This window comes from Leucopleurus acutus, assembly GCF_964270905.1.
Source record: "Leucopleurus acutus genome assembly, chromosome: 17".
Taxonomy (NCBI): Eukaryota; Metazoa; Chordata; class Mammalia; order Artiodactyla; family Delphinidae; genus Leucopleurus; species Leucopleurus acutus.
In genome coordinates this window covers 10,555,345-10,570,329 of record NC_139159.1, presented here as the reverse complement: position 1 = coordinate 10,570,329, position 14,985 = coordinate 10,555,345, and positions in this window count along the sequence as shown.

Here is a 14,985-nt window from a genome sequence, read left to right as displayed (position 1 = left end):
TTCTGTGCTGCAAGTTATTACATGCCTCCTGGAGATGACACTGCAATTTCCATAAAGTTTTGAATATCTATCAACAGGGGAGTTTTTGGATACCTCCTACTTTCTTTGCAGTTGCAGAAATGGTGCCCAGGTCACGGGAGAGGGAACCATTGGCTGGCTAACTTTCGTGCACTTGACATGGCAGGAGGAGCACCGTTTAATCTTCCCTCCACCTCTGGGTGGCAATTCCTTTTTTTTTTTTTTGGCCGCACTGTGCAGCATGCGGGATCTTAGTTCCCTGACCAGGGATCGAACCTGTGCCCCCTGCAGTGGGAATGCCGAGTCTTAACCACTGGACCTCCAGGGAAGTCCCTGGGTAGCAATTCTTATTCAGCTTCCTTTATTGATGAGAAAACTGAGGGCACAGAGAAATTATGAAGTCCTCCAGTATTCCATGGTGGGTATGTCATTATTTATATTTATCTTTTTATTGCCAAAGTTCCTGGCCTTTTCACTGCATCCTGATGCTAATAGATAACTTTTCAAGATAGATACATGGGAAGGGGTGAAAATTATAGTCCCGAAAAACAAAGTCAACGTATTTAAGACAAGAAAAGCTGTCTCTGAATTAACTTTTTGGAGAAATACACAATGTGTTTGAAGCAGTGTGATGAGAGATTAGTGGATTGTCATCGGCCTTTATCAGTGCTACCTCGGCTGGGTCCGAAACAGTTTTGTGGGTCCTTGAGCTGCTGAAGACAATTTCTTATCTGATGCCACTGGTGTCTGCACGAGAGTTTTCTTGCCTTCTGAAGAGGGGAAAGGCTATAGCACTGTCTTTAGTCTCTCTACCTGCACTGCTCGTCCCCCAAACACACACACACACACACACACACACCCCTGTGAAATCACAGGTAGCCGAAGGCTGCTCTCAGGAATGGTAGATGAAGGAAATCAGGGCTGCCATGGATACTTGGGAAATGGAGCTCTCTGCACGGGTTGTCCTCTAAAACTCGAGCCGATGCTCACCTCGGCCAATCTCAGAAAGACTGAGCCATTGCAAGCAAGCAGTGGTTTCTGTATGTCAGTGAAATACGTTACCTGAGGAAATGCTTCTCGTGTTGGGAAAGTGGACACTTGCTCAGTGTGACTCCTGATGACTCTGCTCAGCGGTCCTGCAGGGTCAGCTTTCATAATCAAACGACACAGCCTTGGCGACCGTGCTGGAAACACCCTTTATTTTCCTCATTTGCTTAAAGAACCTGCCCAAGCAGCCCCTGTATGGATGGGGGAGGGCTGAGGTCAGGGGAAGGAAAGGGCCAGAAAGGAGAAGGAGGCTTTTACTGGTTTATTAGGTACCCTAGGCCAAAACATTATTCCTCTTTCTGAAGGTGCATGCCACAAATCCATAAGCCTCTAAGACAAAAACCAACTTTTTTTCTGCCTTAAATTACTCATTCTGACATGTTAGGATTTTCATCTGTCCTTCCTTTCATTAAAATGAAATAAATTTTATTGTACAAAATCTACAGTCATTGTAGAAAAAACAAATAAGCAAAAAGAAAACTATTTAATCATAATTATACTTCTAATGATAATATTATTAAAGTCTGATGTATAGTCCTCTTCTCCATTTCTATTTCTATTCATACATATACTTTACCAACACACATATAAGCAAAATGAGACAATAACGCAAAGTTCTTTTTGGTAAACTGTTTTTTTTTTTTTTTGCCACTTTATGTAAATGAACATCTTCCATATCAATACATCTATTTCGATGTTAACATTTAAAATTTTTACATGATATTTCATAGTATGGTAGTATCATACTTTATTTAATCAATGTAGAAATTTTAGGCTGTTTGCAAATTTTTTGATATTTTGCATTAAGTTAGAGTTTATGTTTTTGTACAGCTATCTTTTAATACTTGTACAATTAATTCCTTAGTATAAATGTCCTTAAATGGAATTTCTGGGTCAAAGCATATACTATTTTAAAAAGCAATTTCTGTTTTTCTCAAAAAATTAGGTTAAAAATGGTTTTCCTTTGCCAGTCCTGAAAAGTGCTGACCACATAGGCATTTGGTGTCTGTTTCTCTTCCTTTGAACCAATAGCCTTGGTCTAAGTCATTACTCTCCACATTAGAAATACCCTAGGGAATTGTTCCCTGAATGAGACATGGGTGCTCATGGTTGTTCTCTCTCCCTCACTGTACACAGACTTGAGTGACAGGGAGCTAAAGAATGATGAGGAAGAGAAGTGCTAAATCCTACAATGGGCAAAACGAAACAAAACACAGACACTTCAAATGACTTAAGGTCCAAAATGTTGGCAATTTATATTCACAGTTGCTGAGAAGGCTTGAAAAGGTGATCCTAGAAAAATAAGAAGTAATCGTAAAAATAAAACCACCTGAAATTTCTAGGAAATTGGCAGTGAGAAAATTATTTTCTTAATTTAAAAAGAAAGTAAAAAATTCTGGAAACCACATACTGATGAAATTGGCAAATTGGCAAAACAAAACAAAAAACATAAATAAGAACCAAATGAACTGAGCAGAAGTTGAATTCAACAATGTGTCTGGTCAACATCACCTGAAAGGAGAAGCCAACATTCAGTGTGCTGTGAGGGCAGAGTTAGGAGAGGAAGGAGGGCCAGTGACTGCTATTCACAATTCACAAAGCGGAACCAAAAATCTCTGTGTGGAGTTTCCAACACCCTACTCCACAGACAAGTACAGGAACCAAGGAACACAACCAAATACGTGGTTAAGCACCAGGGAAATAGAGAGTTTAATTCTGCTGTACCTTTCCCTGGTGCCCTTAGGATGTTGATTTGTATTATATATTACATTATACTGTATTACATTATATTATGGTATTGATATATTATATTAAGACATTGGAAAGTATAGTGGGTTTTGCCCTTGTGACAGCCGGACTGCTTTACTCAGTCTCTAAAGATTTCACATTTCCATTGTTTTCCTCTAAACTTTTTATTTTATGTTTACCCACCTTAAAACATCCCTGCTTCTATATGGCCACTTACTTAGCTGTGTAAGTCCTTCCATAGTTTGACTTAAAGAAAGTTTGGCATTTTTATAGGGGTCACGAAATCCACTTCTTCCAGATTCTCCTTTGGAGCGTTAATATTTCCGGGAAACTAATGGCTTAACTTGACTCTCCTAGAGCAGCATGCTCTCCAGCACCATGATAATTCGATTTTTGTAATAATTTTTGATGTGATGCTTTGTCAATACTTTTCTAGTGGGCTTTATAAATTGTTCCCTTGGTCTTCTGTCTGTCCATACACTTACTGTCTTTCCTTTGCCCTCCTCCCGTCCTTCAAAAGGATGATGCCTTCTCCACTTGTCCTCTTAAGAGGTTGCAATGAAAGGATTGATGGGAGGAGTCAAGATGGTGGTGTGAGAAGACGTGGAGTTAATGTCTCCCCACAACTAGGGCACCTGCCGGCCGCTGGTAGGGGACTGACCCCCAAGGGGATGGGAGGAACCCCAGAGTGAACCGCTAGGATGTAGGGGGATCAAGGGGGGAGGAGAAGTGGAGGCCAGACAAGATCAGCACCCCTGAGACCGGGGAGATCAGGAGAGGCAGGTAGGAGCGATTGCCTAGCCCACTGTGGCTGGGGAGCTTGCTGAGCTCCCAAGCCGGTTCTCCCCCTTCCAAAGCCCCATCCAGGCTGCATAGGTCCTGGGGCCATAGGAGGGAGGCCGAGGAAATCAGGAGAGGCAGGCGGGAGGGGTCCTCACAGACCCCAGACCAGAGGAGCAAGAGAGGAGAGGAGGACGTTTGCTCTACCCACTCAAGCCCAGGAAGCCTGCTGGGCTCCCAGGTGAGGTCCCCAGCCCTCTGAGATCAGGGATGGGTGGCACGCCTGGCCCCTTCTTTCCCTTGAGCCTAAGCCCCACCCCCCCATGGCCCCCAGGGCCTTTTCCAGCCCTGTGGGTCCTGAGCATTGGCCCCACCCACCCCCCCAAACCTCACCCTTGCTTAGGCCCCACCCTCACAGCCAAGGCCTCCCCCCACCACCCTTTTATTTTTTCTTTTCCCTCCTCCTCTTTTTTACTATTGTGGTACTGATGTACTTTCTGGTTGTTGATTCATCTATATTTGTAGTTTTACATTCTTTCTAACATATCTGTTAGTTTCTGAGTCTGAACCACTGGACTAACAGAGAACCTCAGATGCCAGGGAATATTCATTGGAGCAAGGTCTCACAGCGGTCCTCACCTCAGCACCAAGACCCAGCTCTACCCAATAGCCTACAAACTCCAGTGCTGGAAGCCTCAGGCCAAACAACCAGTAAAACAGGAACACAATCCCACTCATTAAAAAAAAAAAAAGTGAGATGGCAAAAAAATATGTCACAGATGAAGGAGCAAGGTAAAAGCCTACAAGGCCAAATAAATGAAGAGGAAATAGGCAATCTACCTGAAAAAGAATTCAGAGTGATGATAGTAAAGATGATCCAGAATCTCAGAAATAGAATGGATGCACGGATTGAGAAAATACAAGAAATGTTTAACAAAGATCTAGAAGAACTACAAAATAAACTAACAGACATGAACAACACAATAACTGAAATGAAAAATACACTGGAAGGAATCAATAACAGAATAACGGAGGCAGAAGAACGAGTAAATGAGCTGGTAGACAAAATGCTGGAAATAATTGCCAAGGAGCAGAATAAAGAAAAGAGAATGGAAAGAATTGAAGACAATCTCAGAGACCTCTGGGACTACACTAAACACACCAACAATTGAATTATAGTGGTTCCAGAAAAAAAGAAAAAGAAAGGGTCTGAGAAAATATTTGAAGAGATTAGCGTTGAAAATTTCCCTAACATGTGAAAGGAAATAGTCACCCAAGTCCAGGAAGCACAGAGAGTCCCATACAGGATAAACCCTAGGAGAAAACACACCAAGACACATGTTAATCAAACTAACAAAAATTAAATTCAAAGAAAAAATATTAAAAGCAGCAAGGGAGAAACAAAAAAATAACATACAAAGGAATCCCCATAAGGTTATCAGCTGATTTTTCAGTGGAAACTCTGCAGGCCAGAAGGGAGTGGCAGGACATACTTAAAGTGTTGGAAGAGAAAAACCGACAGCCAAGGTTACTCTACCCAGCAAGGATCTCATTCAGATTTGATGGAGAAGTCAAAAGCTTTTCAGACAAACAAAAGCTAAGAGAATTCAGCACCACCAAACCAGCTCTACAACAAATGCTAAAGGAACTTCTCTAAGCGGGAAACACAAGTGAAGAAAAAGACCCACAAAAACAAACCCAAAACAATTAAGAAAATGGTAATAGGAACATACATATTGATAATAACCTTGAATGTAAATGGATTAAATGCCCCAACCAAAAGACACAGACTGGCTGAATGGATACAAAAACAAGACCCATATATATGCTGTCTACAAGAGACCCACTTCAGACCTAGGGACACACACAGACTGAAAGTGAAGGGATGGAAAAAGATATTCCATGAAGATGGAAATCAAAAGAAAGCTGGAGTAGCAATACTCATATCAGATAAAATAGACTTTAAAATAAAGACTGTTACAAGAGATGCGGAGGGACACTACATAATGATCAAAGGATCGATCCAAGAGGAAGATATAACAATTATAAATGTTTGTGCACCCAACATAGGAGCACCTCAATTCATAAGCCAAATGCTAACAACCATGAAAGGAGAAATGGACAATAACACAATAATAGTAGGGGACTTTAACACCCCACTTACACCAATGGACAGATCATCCAAACAGAAAATGAATAAGGAAACACAAGCTGTAAATGACACAATAGACCAGATAGATCTAACGCTTTCTTCTCAAGTGCATATGGAACATTCTCCAAGATAGATCACATCTTGGATCACAAATCAAGCCTCAGGAAATTTAAGAAAATTGAAATCTTATCAAGCATCTTTTCTGAGCACAACGCTATGAGAGTGGAAATCAATTACAGGAAAAAAAAATGTAAAAAATACAAATACATGGAGACTAAACAGTTTGCTACTAAATAACCAAGAGATCACTGAAGAAACAACCTAAGTGTCCATCGACAGATGAATGGATAAGGAAGATGTGGCACATATATACAATGGAATATTACTCAGCCATAAAAAGAAATGAAATTGAGTTATTTGTAGTGAGGTGGATGGACCTAGAGTCTGTCATACAGAGTGAAGTAAGTCAGAAAGAGAAAAACAAATACTGTATGTTAACACATATATATGGAATCTAAAAAAATGGTACTGATGAACCTAGTGGCAGGGCGGGAATAAAGAGGTAAACGTAGAGAATGGACTTGATGACATGGGGTGGAGGGCAAAGCTGGGCCGAAATGAGAGTAGCATGGACATATACACACTACCGAACGTAAAATAGTTGGCTGGTGGGAAGCAGCAGCACAGCACAGGGAGATCGGCTCGGTGCTTTGCGATGACCTAGAGGGGTGGGATAGGGAGGGTGGGAGGGAGGCTCAAGAGGGAGGGGATATGGGGCCATGTGTATGCATATGGCTGAATTCAATTTGTTGTGCAACAGAAACTAAGATGGTATTGTGAAGCAATTATACTCCAATAAAAATCTATTTAAAAAAAGGGGGGGCTTCCCTGGTGGTGCAGTGGTTGAGAGTTCGCCTGCCGATGCAGGGGATACGGGTTCGTGCCCCGGTCCGGGAAGATCCCACATGCCACGGAGCGGCTGGGCCCGTGAGCCATGGCCGCTGAGCCTGCGCGTCCGGAGCCTGTGCTCCGCAACGGGAGAGGCCACAACAGTGAGGGGCCCGCATACCGCAAAAAAAAAAAAAAAAAAAAAAAGGATTGATGAACTTGATCTTTATCCTAGTTTCCTCTAGGTGGTCAGATATGGAAAAGCCTCTCAGAATGTTTACTTCCTAGGACTCTGCTGAAGCTCAGACTTTCAGCTTGGCTCCCCTTGGACTTTACCTTGGAGGAACTCCCCAGGAACGAAAGCCAAGAGGTAGAATCTTCTATTCCTGAGTCACACACACACACACACGCACACACACACACACACGCATACACAGCCCTGACCCAACCTGTACCGCCTTTACATTCTGTGCTGCCTCGCCCACTATAGCCCTCCAGATCCTACAATTCTCATATCAGAATGTGGAGGGGCAGGGGAAGCGAAATATGTTTCCTGCTTCAACTACTCACGAACACGTCTGCATTTGAAAATAATCTGTTCTTTCAGTCATGAATGACAGCAATTTGAAACAACACATTTCCACATAACAGTCCCACAATGTGTCTAAATTTTACTCCTTGGCCTATTCACAGGTAGTTTCAGGACAGAAGGGGCCTTAGCATCTCGGTGTAGGGCACTAGTGACAAATTGAGAGGAAATAAGGAAGTGCAGCCTTTCTGTAGACTATGTCAATTTCCTTTCCCTTTGTGTCTTTTAAGATACATGTCCCTTAATTTTTAAATAGTAATTAGAAACCGAAGATATCTCACACCTGAAACTAATATAATACTGTAAGTCAACTATATTTTGATACAATTTTTTAATTAAAAAAATAGTCAAGCTGATGTTATCCCCTCATCTTATGATCTATGGAAGCATTTTAAAATTTATTGTAGTTATTCATCGGATAACATATTGCTGTCGTTACATTAGACAATGGGTATTTTGAAGGCAAGAGCTATATTTTATCAAACTCCTGGTACATAGTAGGCCCTTACTGAGAATTTATTGAACAGGTGATTGAATTTTGTTAATTTACTTGTGTTCTGGGTATGTGGCAGAATAGACCCTAGGCTGGGAGGCAATGGATCTCTAGATCTAAATGATGGGTCTACAGACGTTATGCTTCCAGTAATTGCCATGTAGTCCTCAGGAATTTACATAACTTTTCTATCAGTTTCCTCACTGGCATAATAAAGGAGTTGGAGTAGCTCTTCTCTTCTAGATCAATTCCATGGCCTATTTTTCTTGGTGACATTTAAATTCATTCCCCAATCACCTATGACAAATGGCTCTTTAACAAAGAAAAAGGACAGGTAGGAGGAGACAGAACTGAGAAGTGGTTCTAATAAATCTGGGGCCGCAGACAATCCCCAAACCTTAGTCCTCACTCATAATTCAGCAGGTGACTTCGCCTCCTTTCCAAGTTTTCCTTTCCTAATTGCTTCGACAAGTACTTAAAGGATCTTATTTTTCATTCTTTGAGGACCTGTCACTAATGTCAGGGGAAGGTGACTCAGAGTTGTGCCGGGTGGCCAGCAGAGAGAAGCTTGGTGAGGATGAAAACGGGACCACTATTCAGACATTGATTTCTAAGCCTTTGTTTCGGTAAAGTGATTTTAGCCACCTGGAGAGGAGCTATTTCTAAAATCCCTCTTTGTAAATGCATCTTTTTATGGGCATGATGGATGGTCAGGGTGACAGGCAACACCTGCCCCTGACGGCATGTTACGTTGTCCTGCAGCGAGGTGGTGGGCCCAGTGGGCCTCTCAGGGTGGGGCTCGTCAGAGAGTACGAGTCCTGACCACGGCTCCGTCCTTCAAACTTGTGGGATGACCTTTGAGAAGACACTTCACTAATCTGCGGCTCTGTTTTTTATCATCCATAAACATGGAGGAAATAACAACTTTTCAGCCTTTAGTGGAGAACTAGCTAATAAATCATTGAAACGTGCTTGGCAATAAAATACTCTGCGGAAAAGTGGAAGACTAACTGCATGCAAATGGACTAGAAATGGCAATTGTCCGGAAAAAGTAAACTTTGCTCAAGCCTGCATGAGGGAAAATGAACATATTCTCAGCAGAACACCTTTGAAATGATGAACAAAAGTTTTATTTGATCTGTCCGGCTCCCTGGACAGAATGCACTGGATGGTCATGGGTCTTGGTGTAGCTTGAGTTGAGGAATGTGGTCCCTTAGGTAGCATATGGGTCTTACTGGAGTTCTAATTCTGCCCCCAAAGAAGAGAGTCTGAACTGGTATGCCTGTTCCCAAAAGTCAGAGTAGAGCCAGGGGGCAGATAGTTTGAAAGGAAGCAGGAGGAAGGAGGCCTTTGAAGGAGAGAGCATCCTGTTACAGGGATCTTTTTTTTTATGTTATTGTCCTTCTGCTGGTTTATTGAAGTCTTGAAGGCAAAAGCCCAGAGTTTCCCAAACTTCAGTAGGTTTTCAAAATCTAGTTAATGACCCCACCTTGAACTTCAATGTTTAAATTTCTTTCCACCCCAGTACAAGATCGCTTCCCGTCTGTCCACTTCTCCAGTATAAATCCTGTTCATCCCTCAAGACCCCTGCGTCTAGCAGTTTCTCCCAACTGTGCGTCTCTACCTTTGATGACTTTGGACTCCAAAGCCCCATCACGTTTGGCCTCAGCTCATCTCGCAATCTTGGCTGCAGCTAGCACATAGAGCACCTTTGTGCAAATTACATGAGGCTCCCTACCCGGAGGATGGATAAATTACACGAAACTCCACCTGCCCTACTCTGACCCCCTTTCTGTCCTGTCCACCGCACTTCCTCTCCTTGTCTTCTCCAATGCCCATTTTCAGTGCACAGACTTTAGGTTCTGTGCGGGGCTCTGGATGAATTATTTTGTCCTCTCTGGTCCTGTAGTGCGTGGCTCTCCGTGTCCTCTGTGTGTTCATGCTGAAGATCCCCTCTCAGCAAGCTCAGCTTCTCAATGTGCCTCAGCCAGTGCTGACCAAACCTGCTGGACTCGCTTAGGAGCTTGTAGCTGCAGGGCTGACCTGGCACGAATCCCACCTTCTTGCCATCATCCCTGTCAGCCCATGTCTTGAATCTCCACTGGTCCTGTTAGTTCTCAGGATTGAACTGTAGCTTTGTTATCCTTTCATTCCCCCGAAACCATTTTGCTTTCATTATAGAAACAATGCATGCTCTTGCAGAAATAATTGGAAAAAGATGGTGCAAAACAGAAAATATAAATTACACATAGTCTAACTCCCAACCCATTTTGTGTGGCTGTGTAGACTTTTTAGTGTTGTAGATCCTTGCACACACTCGCACAGGTTTATCAAAAATGGAGTCATCCGGGCTTCCCTGGTGGCGCAGTGGTCGAGAGTCCGCCTGCCGATGCAGGGGACACGGGTTCGTGTCCCAGTCTGGGAAGATCCTACATGCCGCGGAGCGGCTGGGCCCGTGAGCCGTGGCCGCTGAGCCTGCGCGTCCGGAGCCTGTGCTCCGCAACGGGAGAGGCCAGAACAGTGAGAGGCCCGCATACCGCAAAATAAATAAATAAACAAAAATGGAGCCATCCAAAATACGCATTTTATATGCTTATGTTTTTCATTTAGCATGATGTTCTCAGTCAAGAATAAATGGTGCCCTTCATGCTTGTTATTATTAAATATAATGAGAAAAAGTGATTTTTGAATAGCTACACGGTGTACCTTTATATAAATATTTGAAAATTTATTGTCAACCTCCTAGTGTAGGACATTAGCATTGTTTCCCACTTTCCACTCTGACAGATGAATATAAACATAGATGTGTCTCCGGTCAATCAGCTTCTCTCCATCTCCATTGCCCCTCCCCGGTCCAAGTGACCACTGTCTCTCTCATGCAGGACTGTGGTCTGGCCCAGTGGTCCAGGATGGGCTGGAATCAGAATGCTGAAGTTTGGATCCTGGATCTAAGTCTTATAACTGTGATCTTGGGGGAGTGATTTGGTCTCCCTTTGCCTAGGTTTTATCATCTGTTATATGGAGGTATAACTGGTAAGGATACCTGTTTCAAGAGGTATTAAGAGAAACAATAAAACACTATATATCAGGCACTTGGAATATTGACAAGCGTGTAAGACATTCTCAATAAATGCTCCTTTTTCCACAACTCACTCATCACTTGCACCCACTCTTGCCCTAATGTGCTCCATTTTCCACATGGTAACTAACATTCCATCAATGCGTTTTTCCAAACAAAGTTTACAAATACGTGCATGTATATTGAATAGATGCAGTATAGCCTCTATCTAGATTTAAAAGGGGAACCCAAGTATACATATTATTGAGAAGGGTTCTTCATTTCCCTGTGCTTTCAGAGAAAAACGTGTTATGATTTGAAGCACTTTCCTGACATTCATTAGGCCTTTAGAATGAAGCAGTAAATTTGTGTGTTCTACATTTCCCCAATATTATGCCACATATCACCACAATTTGTCCCCAAATTCATCCCCACCTCAAACAGAGGTTTCCTGATGAAGTCATTAGGAGTCTGTAGTAATTCATGGAGAACTTCGTGGGAGAAAGCAGCCAAGATTTTTTTTTTTTTTTTTTTGCGGTACGCGGGCCTCTCACTGTTGCAGCCTCTCCCGTTGCGGAGCACAGGCTCCGGACGCGCAAGCTCAGTGGTCATGGCTCACGGGCCCAGCCGCCCCACGGCATGTGAGATCTTCCCGGACCGGGGCACGAACCCGTGTCCTCTGCACCGGCAGGCGGACTCTCAACTACTGTACCACCAGGGAAGCCCCAAGATTATTTTTGATAAATTCTTCAGAACATTAATTTAACATCTTGTTCTCTAAAATATGTTCTCTTTGGTGGTGATAATTATTGCAGATGTGAGTGAAGCTGAGGTTGAATCATTTAAGAACTCAACATTCACAAATATGCCCAGTGGAGCTTATTCCTGATACTGATGCTTAGGCAGTGATTTGAATAATGAAGTCTTACTGTGTTTCAAGAAAATCAACCACGTATGGAGATGGTTAAGTTTAGATATTCTCTAAAAATAAACATTCTTTCACTCAGTTAAGAAGGGCCCTTATGCAAGCATTTGGGGGCTTATAAAGGTATGATCCTTGGAAGAAGAGTGTGTTTGCGATTAGTAGGATCATGGGAGAAGTTAGAGTCAAATTATAAAACGTGCCAGCAATAATAATCCTATGAAACTAGTCCAACTGAAGGGCGTGGATAATTGTCAATTATTACTGAGGGACTGACCCTGATTCATGCTTGTAACAGAGCCTCTTCCCTCAGGAGTGATTTTTGTCTAATTTTTGGCAAGTTTCTTTCCAATAACCTTCATCTCTTGTAGGGGTATGATATCATTCTTTGGGTTTTGAAAAGTTGACAGTTTTCTAAAAACAAATCAAACTGTTAGAAAAATAGGGCAATTATGAAGATTAAGCATAGCCTATATTTTATTTTTTTTCAGGATCTGCGTGTGTGTGTGTGTGTGTGTGTGTGTGTGTGTATAAAGAGGCTGTCTTTTGGGTGGGCATGAGATGAACACTCCAGGAAATGTGACACAAGCTTTTTTGGTGAAGTGTAGATTAGATCATTTTAGAGCAGGAAGAGGTACGTTTCAGATCAATGGGGCCAATTTTTTCATTTTACAAGTGGAAAAACAGCTACAAAGAACCTAAAGACTACTCCAAAGACACAGCGTGTTTGTGACTCGGGGTAAAGGGCAAAACAGGATAGCTCACCAAATTTAGGTGTAGTCAATGAGATCATAACTTCTGATTTTTTTGATAAAAGTTTTTTTAAAAAAGAAAAAGAGACCATAATAAAACTACTACTAGTATGAGCTATTTAGACTAGTTTCAGGCCCATCAGATTTTATGTTTTCCAAGGCAGCAGTAGCCTCTGTTGAAAGCACTAGGGCAGGAATTATATCCCTAACTCACCTTGGCAAGGAATAGAAATCATGTTTCCAGGAAGAAAAATGGAGGGAAAGTCTATAAGCAGGTAGCCAGATATGAATGTTCAGACTTATTTTCATATGAAAATTTTGTCCTCCTTTCCTTGGTACATTAGAGGGAGTTGTTTAAATCCCCCCTACCTTTGAGGAAGAGAGACTTAGTTTTAGATTGTTTCGGGAGCTTTAGATTCAAGGGCCATCAAAGCCTATTGGGAAGGAATGAAGGAGTGGGGTGTATGGGAAGCAGATGACTGAGAAAAAAGGGGAATTAAGTGACAGAGACACAATGTCTCAGGGAAGCCGCGGGGAGAGCTAGGTTTTACCCTCCCCTTCCAGACTAAAAAGCTTTCCCTGGACTTGGGGAAGGGATGTTGGAGAGAAGCCTGTGAGTCTGTGGTCCTGAGAGCACTGGGGCCCGGTTCCAGCAGCACCGTCCAGAGGAGGGGAGCTCCAAGACGGGAAGGGTTGCAGGGTTCAGCTGGGTAGATCAGACCAGAGTCTCCGAGCAGATTCGAGTGACGGAGAAGTGCAGAGGCGTGTAAAGCTTTCAGCTGAGCTCCCATTGTCCGCACCGAGGACTTTGCTGACGTCCCTTCTCTTGGTTCACTGAGGAGCTGAGCTCATCCACACCCAGGGTCTTTCCAGGGGATGTTGTGTGACTCTCTGTGGACAATGAAACTCGCTAGGGTACCCTAAGCCCAAGAAGGGGTAGGGACCCCAGACACATACTGGAGTTAGGGTGGGATCTGGAAGGAGCGGAAGCCTTTTCCTTTGGATTTGGAGAGGCTGAGCTGAACGAGCTTAGACCACCCTGCCCCAAGATGGAAGAGAGGTTAGTGACATCCTGCCAATGCAGAGGAACCCCAACTCTGGGAGTGCCTCAAAAAGCCCGATATAAGTACCGACTGCTTCTTTAAGTCACTTTGATATTTAAGTTCACTGACTCTCAGGACTGAAAAAGTGGCATTTCTCAAACCAGGAATGAAGGTGAAAATCTCATTATTGCATCGCAGTGAGGCAGGCCTCCTCCCCAAGCTCCAGCTGTGCCTATGCCCTTGTTTAAACCTCTTTTGAGCATCCACACTAAAAAGGTAGAATAGGGAATGGAGACACACCTGCGAACAAAACAGACTTCGGTCTTTCTGACTTCTAGCTACTCTAGTTCTTGACCATCCTTCCGCCATCAGTCAGTGTGGGACTTGCCTAAGGCTGCCCATTGACAGCTCCTAATCTGTGAGCTTCCGTGATCACTACATTTTGGTGAGATTGTTTATAATCTTTCTAGACAGTGTGTTTCGTTCACCTGCAGCAGAAACAGGGGGGTGAGCTTACAAAGACCCCTCAGAAATACCTGATTGAACTTCTTGGGCTATAACAAATAACCAAAAAGATGAGTGTAGGTCAGCAGATGTCTCTGTGAGTAATAAGTGGTAAAAATACACGGATACAACACGTTTAGAATTTGGAATATTCTACAGGGCAACTGATCTGGTTTTCTTAAGAAGACCATGGCATGAAAAGGGGGCGGGGCAGCTCTAAACTTAAAATGACCTTAAAAACATAACAAACAACTGCAATGTGTGGACCTTTTTTTGACATTGATTCAAACGAACTAGCTGGAAAAGGACAGTTGTAGGACAGTCAGAGGAATTTGAATATGGTTTAGTGTTAGGTGATATTAAGGAGTTTTTATTATAGTAATAATATCGTGTTTCTATAAGAACGCTGTTTTCAGAGACGTTTATAAGAGTCCTTCTAGATCACGTTTGAGATTTGCTTTAAACTACTTCACCAGATAAAAAGATGCAAATCTGGAAAAACGCTCATCATTCTTCAGTGTAGATGATGGCTTTATGGAGATTAACTCTATCATTCCATTTTTACTTCCATGTTAAAAATTTTAAATAAAAAGTTTACAAAGTGTGTAGACCCTGATTCTCGATGCCAGTTAATGTGAAGACCCAGGGATGCACTTGATTTCTTCAGCTGTTCCTGCCTGATGAATTAATCGATAAATGTTATTTTTGTCTGATCCACCTGAGTGCTATTTAAATTGTTATTTATTTATCCAACGATCCAGTAACCATTATTCACTTGTTCATTTATTCAACCAACCTGCAGAATCTGATGCCAGCTACACTCATGTGAAGAATGCTCTTTCTTTTCCTCCTTCCTGTTCTGGAACTCAGACAGTGATATTCTTCCCTCTGTGCTGCCATCAACCACCTCCTCTCCTAGGTTTCCTTCTGTTCAAATCAACTACAGCAAGGAATTTATTCCCTCCACATATTCTGTTTGAGTGGGGAAGG